Genomic DNA, 12,200 nt, shown 5'->3' with positions numbered 1-12,200 from the left:
ACTTTTTAATCTGTCACCTGCTGTGTGACACCTAGCCCTCTTGGAGATGCCAGATTGTGCATTCCTCCTCATGTCATTCCTCTCACCCCACCAGAGGACTGCTGCCCATCTCAAGAGCCTCCTTGGCCAGGCACAGTGAAGCTGGTTAAGTGGGAGGGAAGGCGTATGCCCCAGAATGGGTTGCCCATGTGTCTGTGTGTGCATGAGTCCATGTGCTTGTGGGTATGTGTACTTGTGAGTGTATTTGTGCTGCTGTGCTCATGTGTGCTCACACATGCATCTGTACATGTGTGCATGAGTCAATGTGAATGAATGTGTATGAATGGCCTTGTGTGTCTGCAGCTGAGGGAAAGGACTTTTGTCATTACTTGCCTGGTTCAGAATCTCAGTACAGGGGCTGTGTTACTTTGGATACAGTTGGTACCGAAAGTTTGAACTCCTAGGCTCATAGGTTTTCACCTGGGGAGAATGCACATGGATGAATTTACTTTATATGCATTCATTCAAATAATTGGAGCATCTTCCATGTGTGGAGCACTGTGCTAGACTCAGTCCTATAATAACTAAGAAGCAAGTTCTTTCTTCTAAGAATCAGTTGACCATTTATAAAGCTGTGGTTGTGAGAGTGGTTAAAAAGTATTTTCTATGGCCAAATGCATTTGGCAAACACTGGAATAAACAATTAAAAAGTTTTTTAAACCTTTAGGTCTTCTCTGAGTCTTTAAAATGCTAATGTAGGACTCAGATATTTTTAGTAGTTTGTGATTTCTAAACTTATTAGATTACTCTTTGTGGAGTCCTTTATCTTGGACACAGTTTGGGTTTCAAGGTTTTTAGAGTTGACATTATTTACTGGCTCTTCATTTGTTCATTCATTCAGCCCAAGTGTTTACTGATCACCTATTATATGCCATGTATGCTCAAGGTGCTGAAGCTCCACAGGTGAGAAGACAGAAGTGTATTCTAGTAAAATTGATTGGCCCATCTACAAGTATATGGGTCCATTCATCCTGAAAAGCCAATCCTGGGATAGGCAGGGAATGGTGTGGAAGGGTTTCTGGTTAAGGCCAACCTGAAGGTGACACTTGAGCTCAAATGACAGGGGTGTTCATGAGGGGATTTATGGACCCCAAAGTCTTTGCAGTTGATGATTCGGAGGGGCTGGGATGGGCTGGGGGATTTTGGGAAAGTCTGGAGAGAGGGCTCTCTGAATCTTGCCCTCACATTCTGGGAGCACCTGCTACCAACTCAGTACCCTTTTGGTTTCCCTGGTGCAGTCCAGAAGCCAGAGAGAGGCTTCCCCTTGTGTTGAGTCAGTTAAACGGGATTGTTGCAGGCACGGGTGCTTCAGGGTTCCAATCTTGTCCTAGGAACCTCAGTGGCTTGGCCCATTTCCTCTGCCCTAGACCTATCTCATTGTTTACTGGCACCATGAAAGGAGAAGGATGACTCCTCCCTGGGCCTGCCTGTTGTGCACACCAGCCAGCCAAGCACCTTGCTTTTGTGCCCATGCCATGTCCCCAGCATCTGGCACTGGATTCACATTCCCCCCACCCCTCCACCTGACAGATGGGGGAATGAGTCCAGGAGGCCATTCCCGGAGAGGCCCGGCTCAGAATCCAAGCCAGGCTGTGACCTGAGGCTGGTGGTGTGTGTGGGGCTGCGCCTCAGTGTTGGGGACAACAGAGATTTCCAGGACGGGAGAGCTGAGGCCCCTTAAAGCCTCCTGGCGCCTGTCTGCACAGTGGCCCTGTAGGATTTGGGTCCTGAGAAAGGAGCAGGAAGAGTGAGTGGGTGGGAGGTGGGGTAGGAGGAGGGGGATGGAGAAGCCGCGGGGGAAGGGAAGCAGGCGAGGGTGGGAGAGGGCGCGGAGCTGGGGTGGGGTGGGGTAGGCAGTTCGGTAGAAGTTGTGGGGGAGGGCGGCGGCAATGAGACAGAGTTGAGTAAGGCAGGGGAGGGGGCCTGGGGGCTCTTCGCCCCCCTCAACCTGGGCAAGCCCAGCTGGTGCTTGGGAACGCTGCCCCTCCTGGGCCCTTGTCTGCCCGGCTCTCGGGGGCAGCCCAGGACCTCTTTGAGGCTGCTGTCCTGGGAACACATCGGGCTGCCCCTCGCCGGGGAGGACTCCAAGGCTGCAATAACTCAGGGCCAGGTTTGGGTACAAAGCGGCAGTGGCAGGGGTCTGGCTGGGAAGGCGCAGGCTGCGCCACTGGCTCTCTTGCTCGCACTGCCCTGGTGGGGCCGGCTTGTTCCATGCTGCGGGGCGCCTGCTCCTCAGAGTCTGGCGCCCCCAGGATTGCAGAGTCCCAGGCCCCAAACTGAGGGGCACCTACCAAAGGGCATCTCACCCTCAGCTGGGCGCTGGTTGTTGGGCTGACACCCCCACTGGCCAGATGCTCGCCTTGGGGGAGCCCTTGGGTCGCTGAGCAATGATTGGCCCTCAGATATGGGGAGGAGTTAAAGCAGGCAGGGAGTGCAGCCTGGACCATCTGAATGTATGGCAATAAAAATAAATGTACTTTCCAGGTCCTAGGGACTGTTCTGCGCACTCACTTCATTCATTCCTTAACATGTGCTTCACAGTATCTATGAGTAAGGCCATGATTATCCCCGTTTTACAGATGAGGAAACTGAGGCACAGCTAGGACCAGATAGGATCTGAATATAGGCCTCTCTGACTCCAGAACCTTGTCGTCCCTGTAGGGTGTCCAGGCGTGCATGGATGGCCTGGGTATCTGGGCATGGGGGCCGTTCTGAGTCCATTTGCACATGTCCAATAAATTAAACATAGGTTAGCAGGCAGATCGTAGTCATTCTGGGTTTGCCATTTCAAATTCATGCACAGGCTCCTTCCTCTGAGGGATATTCTGAGCCCAGGCCAGGCCTTTTGCTTTTGTGGGGTCTCTCTACCTTGGGGGAGCAGACATTCGGTGGGGTGGGGTATGTGGCAGTGAGACCCCAGTAAAGAGTAAACAGTTCCACCAAGAGGCAAATTCTTGCTGAGAGACTGCTCTGCTTATCTGACTTAGACAGGGTCCTCGGGGAGGACATTGCAGAGGACATTAGTGCAGGATGAAGAAAGGTGACTGCTGAGGAAGGTGTTTAGTTCCCTCTGGCTCTGAGTGGCTTCCCCAGGGTTGCAAAGGAGAAGGAGAAGAGGAGGCTGTGGCCCCTGCCTGTAAGGACCTGAAAGGACAAAATCTTGGGAATCTTGGGCACATATGTCTGGAAGGGCAGGGACAAGTGCTGACTGGCTCTCCCGAGAGGATTGGAGCCCAGGTGAAGAAGAGCCAGGGCAGGACAGTGGTACAGACTGCCTGGCATGGGTTGCATTGTGGGGTGGCCCTCGGTGCATGCACATAGGTTCTGTCTGAAGAGTCCCCAGGGCAGGCCACCTGGACCTCGAGCTTTGACCCTCAAGGTCCCCAGGAATTTTCATTGGTACCTGCGAGTACCAGGGAGTAGGTGGTAGGAATGTTTCTTGTTTTTCTAATGAGGAAAGGAGGGCCACAGAGGCCAGCAGCCTTGTCCTGCTGCACCTGCAGCAGGGCTTGTGACCATCTGTCAGTTGGGATGTTCATTTCCTGGGTATCTAGATCCCATGGAGAGGAGTTTACCAAGGCCTGCCTCCCCCTCACCCCAATGTTAGGGTTGGAGGTGGAAAGGAGATGCTGGTGGGTGCCCCATTACATGCACCTGAGCTTCTTAGCCTGGTTCTAGACTGAGCTAACCCCGTCCAACCAGGATATCGCTAGGTCAGTAAAAAAACAGCTGCCCACATGTGCCCCAAGTCCACTTTAATTGGGTCTCCAAATGGGCTTTATTCTGAATTTCCTGTCTGGCTCCAAATACCCATTGCTCAGGCTCTTCTAGGGGAATTGAGAGGGCTGTGGATTCCCAGGACTGAGTTTTTCTTTTTTTTTTTTCCCACTTGGACTAGCTGGGCGAGTCTGAGCCTGTCCCAGAACTTCTCTGTGCCTCTTGTCTTGCTTTATTTTTCTTAGGAGAGTCCCAAGTCTGCTTCCAGGGAGGGAGGTTTGACTTGAGACAAAGGGGACAGGACATTTATTTAGAGTGCTTACTAAGGTGTACTCTGGGCCAGCTGCATGCTGAGTGCTTGATGAGCCATTCTCATGAGCCCTATCAACAGCTCTGTGAAGTTGGTTCCATTATTCTCACCTGTCTGCAGTTGACGCGGCTTTGAGGGACAGCCAGGGATCCAAGTTCATATAGGTGGCCTGATGCCACCCACCATGCCTGCCTGAGTCACTCCCAGGACAGCTTCTACATACCTGGTGAACCACTGACATCGTGGGGACAGATGGGCAAACAGTTATGAACTCTGAGGCTGGAGACACTGTGTTCCCCCTGAGGAGCTAGCTGTCGCCAGCCCCACCCTACCCCCTACTCTGGGCCTGGCAAGCTGCTGAGGTTTAAGTGGGGGAGAAGCAGCTTGGACTGGTCAGGGGTGGGAGGATGAGGACAGATCCTGGGACATTTGAGTGGGTGCTGGGCTGGGCTTTACCTGCTTCTTGGTTTCTTGGCTATTCCAAAATAGCAGTGTCCATCACTGGGCCCAGCTGGGCCAGCAACTCTGTCCTGCCAAGTGGGAGGTGCTTACCTTTTTTAGGGACTTGGGGTGGACAGCCCTCTCTTTTATTCTGTCCCCTCTTATCCTATCCCCCAGGCCTCAGGAGCTCCACTGGCTCAACTTGGAAACTTGGATGTGCTTGGTGAGAGTGTGTGGCCTTGCTGAGGGACTCAAATCGGGGCCCTGCCCTCTGGACCTCTGTCTGCCACCACCCAAACTACCCTCTAGTCCCGGGCCTGGCCTGTAAGTCTGCATCATCTTCACTGTGACATCTCTGCAGAACGGGTGGGTGTGTGCCCCCTCCCAAGCTTGCTTTCTCAGGCTGCGCTTCGTGGGGCACCCGTGCTGGCTGAGGGGCTCTGAGCTCTAGCTCTTCTCCCTCCTGAAGTCTAGCTAATCAGTCACTGGGTCGACCCTCTGCATTCTCTGCCCTCCGCCCGCTCCATTGCTGGCTTCCTGGAACCCAGGGACCCTGGAGGTTTCTGGACCCTATAGAGTTGCCTGGGTGTTGTTTTTTATTTGGGGGGGGGCATGCTGGGTGGAGGAGCTGGGAGCTGGGAGACAGGTCGATGACTGGGTCATGGCCAGCCAGGGGTGGAGGCAGACACTAGCCTGTGTCTCCCTGGATCAAATTTTGATCCCCAGTCCCTTTCTCTGGTGGTCCCAGGTCTGGCTTTCTCACCCTCTTTGGCATTTCCTCTCTGTCTCCCTTTCATTTTGTACCCAGACACCCCAGGGGTTCCTCTGGGGGGGGGGAGCCAACTCTAACCTTTCTCCCTGGTAACAGGACATGACATGGCTGTAGTCCCACTGAGCCTGGGGTTTGGCTTGACCTTGTCTCCCTACATTTCTCCACACTCACCTTCTGGCTGGGCAGCGGGGTCCCAGCTGGGCTCCCCTCCATGTCTGAGCCAGAGAGCCATGGTCTGAGATGCTCCTCAGAGACCCCTGGGCTGGGGCCAGTCATGCCTGTGGGTTCTGGAAGAGGCTGAAGGATTAGGGATGAGGAGAGGCAAACAATGGCCTTCTGGGGCAGGAGTCAGGACCGAAGCCTCTCTGGACTTAATTCTTAGGTGGTTTTGAGGACCTCCAAAGCCACAGCACCTCACTTCTCTCCCCACCCCCCAGGCCCATCCCACATATTGGTTTGCCTCTCCAGGCATCCTCCCCTGGTCCCCTACCCCTGGGTGCCTTCTTGAGCTCCTTGGGCCCCTCCCCCAGCCCTCCTGGGCCCCCTCCTTCCTCCTTGATCCACTTTAGTCTCCTGTTGCTGGGGGAGGGGAGCGCACAACTGGGGGCTCTGATCCTGGCTGTCTCCCCCAGCATCCCTTGGGTGGGCTCTGAATGGAGCCAACAAGTTGATCGGGCCTGGCCCCAGGGACTGGCACACTGCATGCTCCAAGTGACAGCCTCCCTGCCCCCTCCATGGACAGACAGTTCTGGACAGCTGCCCCTGCCCAGGCCCTGGGGAGGCCCTGCCAGGACCCATCTCTGTTTCCCCCCAGCCCTAGGGAGCAGTGGCTTCAGAGGTTCCTCCTATCTTCTTGCCATGCACCATTCCCAGAGGGGAGGGGGCAGGGCCAGGTCCTGGCCTCCACCCATCCTTCCCCTAAGTCTCTCCTAAACAGTCCAAAGCTCCAGTCAAGTCCTGTGTCTGCTGTTAATCTGTGTGACTTGGGGAGATCCACCAGCCCTCTCTGGACCTCATCTGTGCATTTAGGGAATGGAGCAGATCACTGAAGTTTACCAAGCCTCACTGTGTTCCAGGGACTCGTCTGTACATTGATGACCTCATGGTCCCGTGGGAATGCCATGAGCACACTTTCCTATTTGGAACGTGAGGCAACCGAGGCACAGGAAGGGGAAGGAACAAACTTTTGAGGGCACTCATACATGGGGTCCCGGGAAGCCTGATGGGTGACTTGTCTTCATTCTGCCGTTCTCTAATTGATCCTGGAACTGGGGCTATTAACTCTTCAGAGACTAGGTCAGGGCCCTCTAAGGACTTGAGATGGGGGCTTCTCCTTAGGGGGCCATTTATTTTGTCCTGCTCAGGTGCCCTGCTGCTCTGCCACATGACAGACTGTGGGAAGGTGAGTCCCCAGACGTCCCAGATGGAGAGAGCCCCTCCCCCATTCTGAGTCCTAGACCTGGCGTTTAAGGACCTGACTCCAGCCTGACTGTGCCCTCGAATGAACATCACCCCCAGTATGGGGGGGTCCCCCTCAGAGCATGCCAGCTACAGGGCCAGGAGCAAACAAAAGTTGCCTGTTAGGACCACAGCAACCCTCCCTCCCTTTTCCCAGCCAATGAGAAATGCACAAAATAGCGTGGGTTGGCCCTAAGGGGCTGTTTGAATTTTGGAATCCCACTCCCTTCATCTCCACATTTACCTTGACATGTGTCCTGCCTCTGGGAACCTTTTCATGTCACCTCATTGTCTTGCTGAATAAAAGAGAGGGTGGGAGGAGGGAGGGAGCTCTGGGAACTAAGTCAGGAAATCCTTTCTTATTTGCCTAATTTCCTCACTCAAATGTGTCTTGTGATTAAATATTGCTTCACTCTATCCTGTGTGCTTAGGTCAGAGGCCAGGTTTCTCTTCTGAACAGAGCATTGAGAGTATCTGGTCTTTCCATCTTGGGATATCTCACTCCATTCCCTCTATTTCATTTTTTACCTCCCACACTGGAGGCAACCAACGAAAAGCTGCATAGGTCCGAATCCAGCCATGGCGTTGAAATGCTCCTTCTAGAAGAAGAGCTCAAAGCACAGTGGGTGGTTCTGGAAGAAGCACCAAGGGTTGTGGCAGCATTGTCTGAAGACATGAAGCCAGGCCATCTTCCTTATGGCTTTCCTTGGGAGTTGGTGATGTGTACAGCTCTTAGATTTTTGGCTGTTCTCTCACTTTTCTGGAGATGTTTTCAGTCGGTTAGTAGCAGGCTTTACGTGGGAAGAGAAAAAAAGCTGGCTCTAAATCTTGCGGGACTTATTGAAAAAAAGTGTGGACTTCTTGAAAAAGTGAGCCTTGTTGAAAAAGAACATGAAGGCTTAGCCTCATCTTTAAAGGATTGCAGGTTTGAGAAGGGTTCAAGGGAAGCACAACATCTGGAGGCAACCTACGAAAAGCTGCATTGGTCCGAATCCAGCCATGGCGTTGAAATGCTCTTTCTAGAAGAAGAGCTCAAAGCACAGAAGGCTAAACATGGTCAACAGGATGAAACGATGGCGCATCTATCAAGAAGGATACAGTCCCTCCAAGGTGAATCTGAAACCATCAGATCACAAATAGCTGAAGCTGAAACAAACTGGAGACTCTTTCAAGTGAATGAGGAAGAACTGAAGCTGGCAATCAAAGAGGTTTTGAAAGAAGGATCCCAACTTCCGCAAACGCAGAGACCAACAATACAAAAAGAAGCTGAAGCACAGAGGGAACAAGGAGGTGTCCAATATAAAGCAAAAATCACATTAGAGGTCTCTAAAGTAGCTGAAGAACAAGTTCTAAGGGACACAGAAAACGACATGGAGTCTCTGAGTGAATGCTTGCTGAAGATGAAGGATAGATCTTCTCCAAGCCTGGGAGCCCAAAGGGATGGTGGTCACCTGGAATTGGGAAGGACGAGCGAACCAGAAATTGGTGCTCACTTGGAGGATGAGTCCAAAGGAGCTTTGAGGAATCTGGTTTATGGTGCTAAGCTAATGGCCTACTTAGAAATCTTGGAAGGAGGAAGAAATCAAAAATGTACTTTCTCATCTGAAGTGGAGAAAACCACGGAAGACCTTACAGAACACCTTAAAAGACTGCAGACTGAACAGGCATCCTTGCAGTCAGAAAATGCACAGCTGCAAACTGAGAATGAGACCCCTCAGAAGAACTTTAAAGTCATGATGGAACGCTATCAAAAAAATATGATGAAACTGCATAGGAAATTAAGAGTGGACGAAAACTTCAGGGTGGAGCAAGAGGAGAAACTTTCCAAAGTCAAAGAAATGTTGAGCCATACAATGGAAGAGCTGGAGACCTACAGAAAGACAGTCCAATATCTTGAAGAAGAATTGGAGAGAACCATTCATTCCTGTCTGGGGAAGATTATTTCCTCTGAGAAAGAAGCACATGCTAGTGAGTTGGCAGCTCGGATTGCTGAAAGGAACCTCAGTTATTTCAGGAAACAAAATGTGCGCAACAGACAAAAATTAACTGAGAAGGAGCTTAGATTTGAACTTGTAGAAAAAGATCCCTATGATGCATTGGATGTTTCCAACTCAGCAATGGGCAGAAAGCCTTCTCCAAATGGGCCCTCACCAATAGGTCAGACTTCATCTGAAAGGAGACCTCCTAATTTTGAAAAGAGTGGTCCACTCACACTCTCACCTTTCACTCCAGTGGGAGGAGGAAGAGGGTCAAGGGGCCCTGGATAATCCTCTGGACCATGCGACTAGCAGTAAAGGAAGAGAATCCAGCTGTCATAAGTTCACTGATTTTCAGAGAGCACCTTCTCAGACTGGGACCCTCTCTTTTCCAGGGGAACAGGCCAGCAGGCTGATGATCCCTCCGCCAGGCCAACCATATTCTTCTCATCCACGTCTTCCTCTACAAAGGCAAGATAGGTTTTAATCAATTTGTGGTAGACCATCGGGACCAGGAGAATACAGAATTCCTAATATGCCTCCTTTGGATAAATGGGATGGGCCTATGTCTTTACAAAGGCAATCCAGTAGAAAGGAGACCACAGTCGATCTCGGGGACTCTGATGTGCCTGATTCACCTCTCCATGCTGAAAACCAAGCAACTGGCTCTGGCTCTGTGTTGGCACCTTTCCCTCCAGTCAGAGGTGCCTTGTTTCCAGTTGACCCAAGGAGTCAGTTCATGAGAAGAGGACCTTTTTTTTCCTCCACCTCTCCGAGGAAACTTGTATGGAAACCTGGAGATTATTTTCCACCTGGCCCGCCACCCACTCCATTTCAAACGCAAAGTGTCTATGCAGGGAGAGGGTTTTCCTCTCAATCTTCCCCCAAGAGCTGGAATTCAGCCCTCTACACCCGCATTCTGAAAGTACAAGTGAGTTCCCTGAAGGGTTCCTTCCACCTGCAAATGAGCCTGTTACTCAACATCCAGAACCAATCAAGAAACCTCATACTGTTCCTGTCTCTTCAAATGTAATTTGACTTTTCTCACATTTTTAGTTTTTAAGTAACTGCTTTTACTTCAGTAATTGACTATACTTTGGCCCCAATTGAAGCTCAATGAAACTATAATTCTTAAGATAGTATTTTGTAAATGAAGATGGTTTACATAGGAAGCTTATGAGTAAATTATTCCTATTTTGTTTTATTCCAGAGTACAGCATTTAATCTGATGAAGCCACTATTACATAAACAAGAATGGGAGTTCTAGGTACTTGTGATCTAGCTGATGGAAATATATTTGAAACTCCCAACAAAGAAGTGTATCTGGTATGACTGCAGCAAATGTGAAGTGACTTTAGGCTTAATGAAAAATTGTCACTGATTTTCAGACTGGTTGGGCATATCAGCTAGTTTTTCCATATCAGAATAACTAGAGCATGGGAGGACTAAAGGAGAGAACACAACTAAACAAGTCACGGAAATAAGAGATCTCAACTACAAAGAAAAATGAAGACCTCTTTTTTATATTTGTTGCTGAAAACATTACATTGTTCTTGAGATATCATATTTCCTACATTAGATTCAAGTGAGTTATGAACTCCCATTGTTACCCCATATACAGATTGCACAATCACATTGTTTACACATCCACATTTTTACAAAATGCCATATTAGTAACTGTTCTATTCTGCTACCTTTTCTATCCTCTACTCTCCCCCCTCTCCTGGCCTCCCATCTTCTCTCTCTATCCCAGCTGCTGTAATTTAACGTTTGGGAATTGGAAACCACACTTTAAAATCACTCTGCTCCCCTTTTTCCCTTCTGTCAAATTACTCATCATCTTCTTCTATTTCTCCTCCTCCTTCTCCTCTTCCTCCTCCTCCTTATACCTTTAATTCATTCATCATACACTCATGCATTGCTTCATTCATTCACATTCATTCAACACATGTGGTGTTGGGGATCCAACTCAGGACCTTTGAAAGTGCGAAGCCAGCACTCTAGTGCTGAGCCAAAACCCCAGCACGTGTCTTTTTGATTTTATGACTGTTTATATGAAATTCAGAATTGCATTCTGCTATGGTTCATGAATATGTGGATCGACCTAGTCCTTGTTTTCTCGGAGACATTTGGAATATATATATATGAATTATTAGGAGATTGAAATGAAGAAACAAAGTGAAAATTCCCCAATTTCTTATTCTTAGATTCCATACTCTGACGCTGCCTGCCTACTATAAAAACTTTTAAACTCTTACTCCCCATTTCTATATCATTGCCAACAAGTGAACATTCACTGCCCTACAACAAACCAGAGAACGCACATTGAACAATGTTTCCCCAGTAGAGACCAAAGCACAATTCTTATTAAAAGAATACCTTAGTTATGAATTAATAGTGAAAGCTTTATTTGAGTGTTAAATGTGCTCTAATTATGTGTTTGTGTTTGTTGATGTGTGTGTGTGTGTGTGAGGGGGGTGTGTGTGTTTGTGTGTAAAACATGCACTGAGGTGTAAAATAAATGCAGGATTGCAACGGCCTTCTTTAAAATAAGAAGCAGCTTTATCACATTTGAAGCCCAGTGAAGAATCCGCCTGATACTTGACCTACAATGAATTGAAATGTAAAAAATTCAGGCCTAAAAAAACAAAGTCAACAAACAGAATAAATCTAATCAGTCTGTCTCACCTGATTAGATGTCCCCTGCCATGGGCTGTGTAAAATACATGGAGGATCCCGCACTGATTGTAATCTAGAATGACTTCTGCCTGAACTTCTATTAGAGAATAGTTGCTGATATACTGTAGTTCTTATACCAGTAAACTGGAATGAAGGTAATTTCAGGCTGCAAAGGAATCAATTGATTTTACTAACTGGTTTTTGGAAAACACTGCCATGAAAAATTATCAATATGTTCATAAAGGCATCTACATGTCTCTCCACAGGGGTTTTACTTAATGGGGGAGGGGGTGAGGTCTGGATATAACTTAACTGTCCATTAGTAGGTAGAACAATATAATGGGAATCACAGTGCACATACCGGTTTGAACTCAACCTAGGTAACATGGATTCATCTCTGTGTTATAGGCCTGCTTCTGAAAAACACAATGTAGAGCTCCAAAAGCAGAACGATGCTTTCAGAATACCATGTTATGTTTGTAAATAGAGAGACAGATAGATATACAGAAATCAAAAATCTGAAAACGGTCTGGAAGTGTACATTTCAATAACTTACAATGTCAGTAGTGGGGGATTAATAGCAGACCAAGAAGACTGTATCTGCATGCGAAATGGTTCAATTTTTAAAGAGTTTTTTAAATGACAATGGACAAAATATTCAAAGGGTTACAGTAAGTGTTGAGGAGTGACTTGGTAAAAGGAGCACAGAGGTGAGAAAGGATTAAGTAGAGTTCAATAGAACCAGGTATAATATCTGTACACAGGACTCCATGAACAGTGGTAAAGTTCTTGCGGAGCACATGTGACG

Source organism: Callospermophilus lateralis, unplaced genomic scaffold, assembly GCF_048772815.1.
Source record: "Callospermophilus lateralis isolate mCalLat2 unplaced genomic scaffold, mCalLat2.hap1 Scaffold_82, whole genome shotgun sequence".
NCBI lineage: Eukaryota > Metazoa > Chordata > Mammalia > Rodentia > Sciuridae > Callospermophilus > Callospermophilus lateralis.
Note: the sequence above shows the minus strand (reverse complement) of the source record.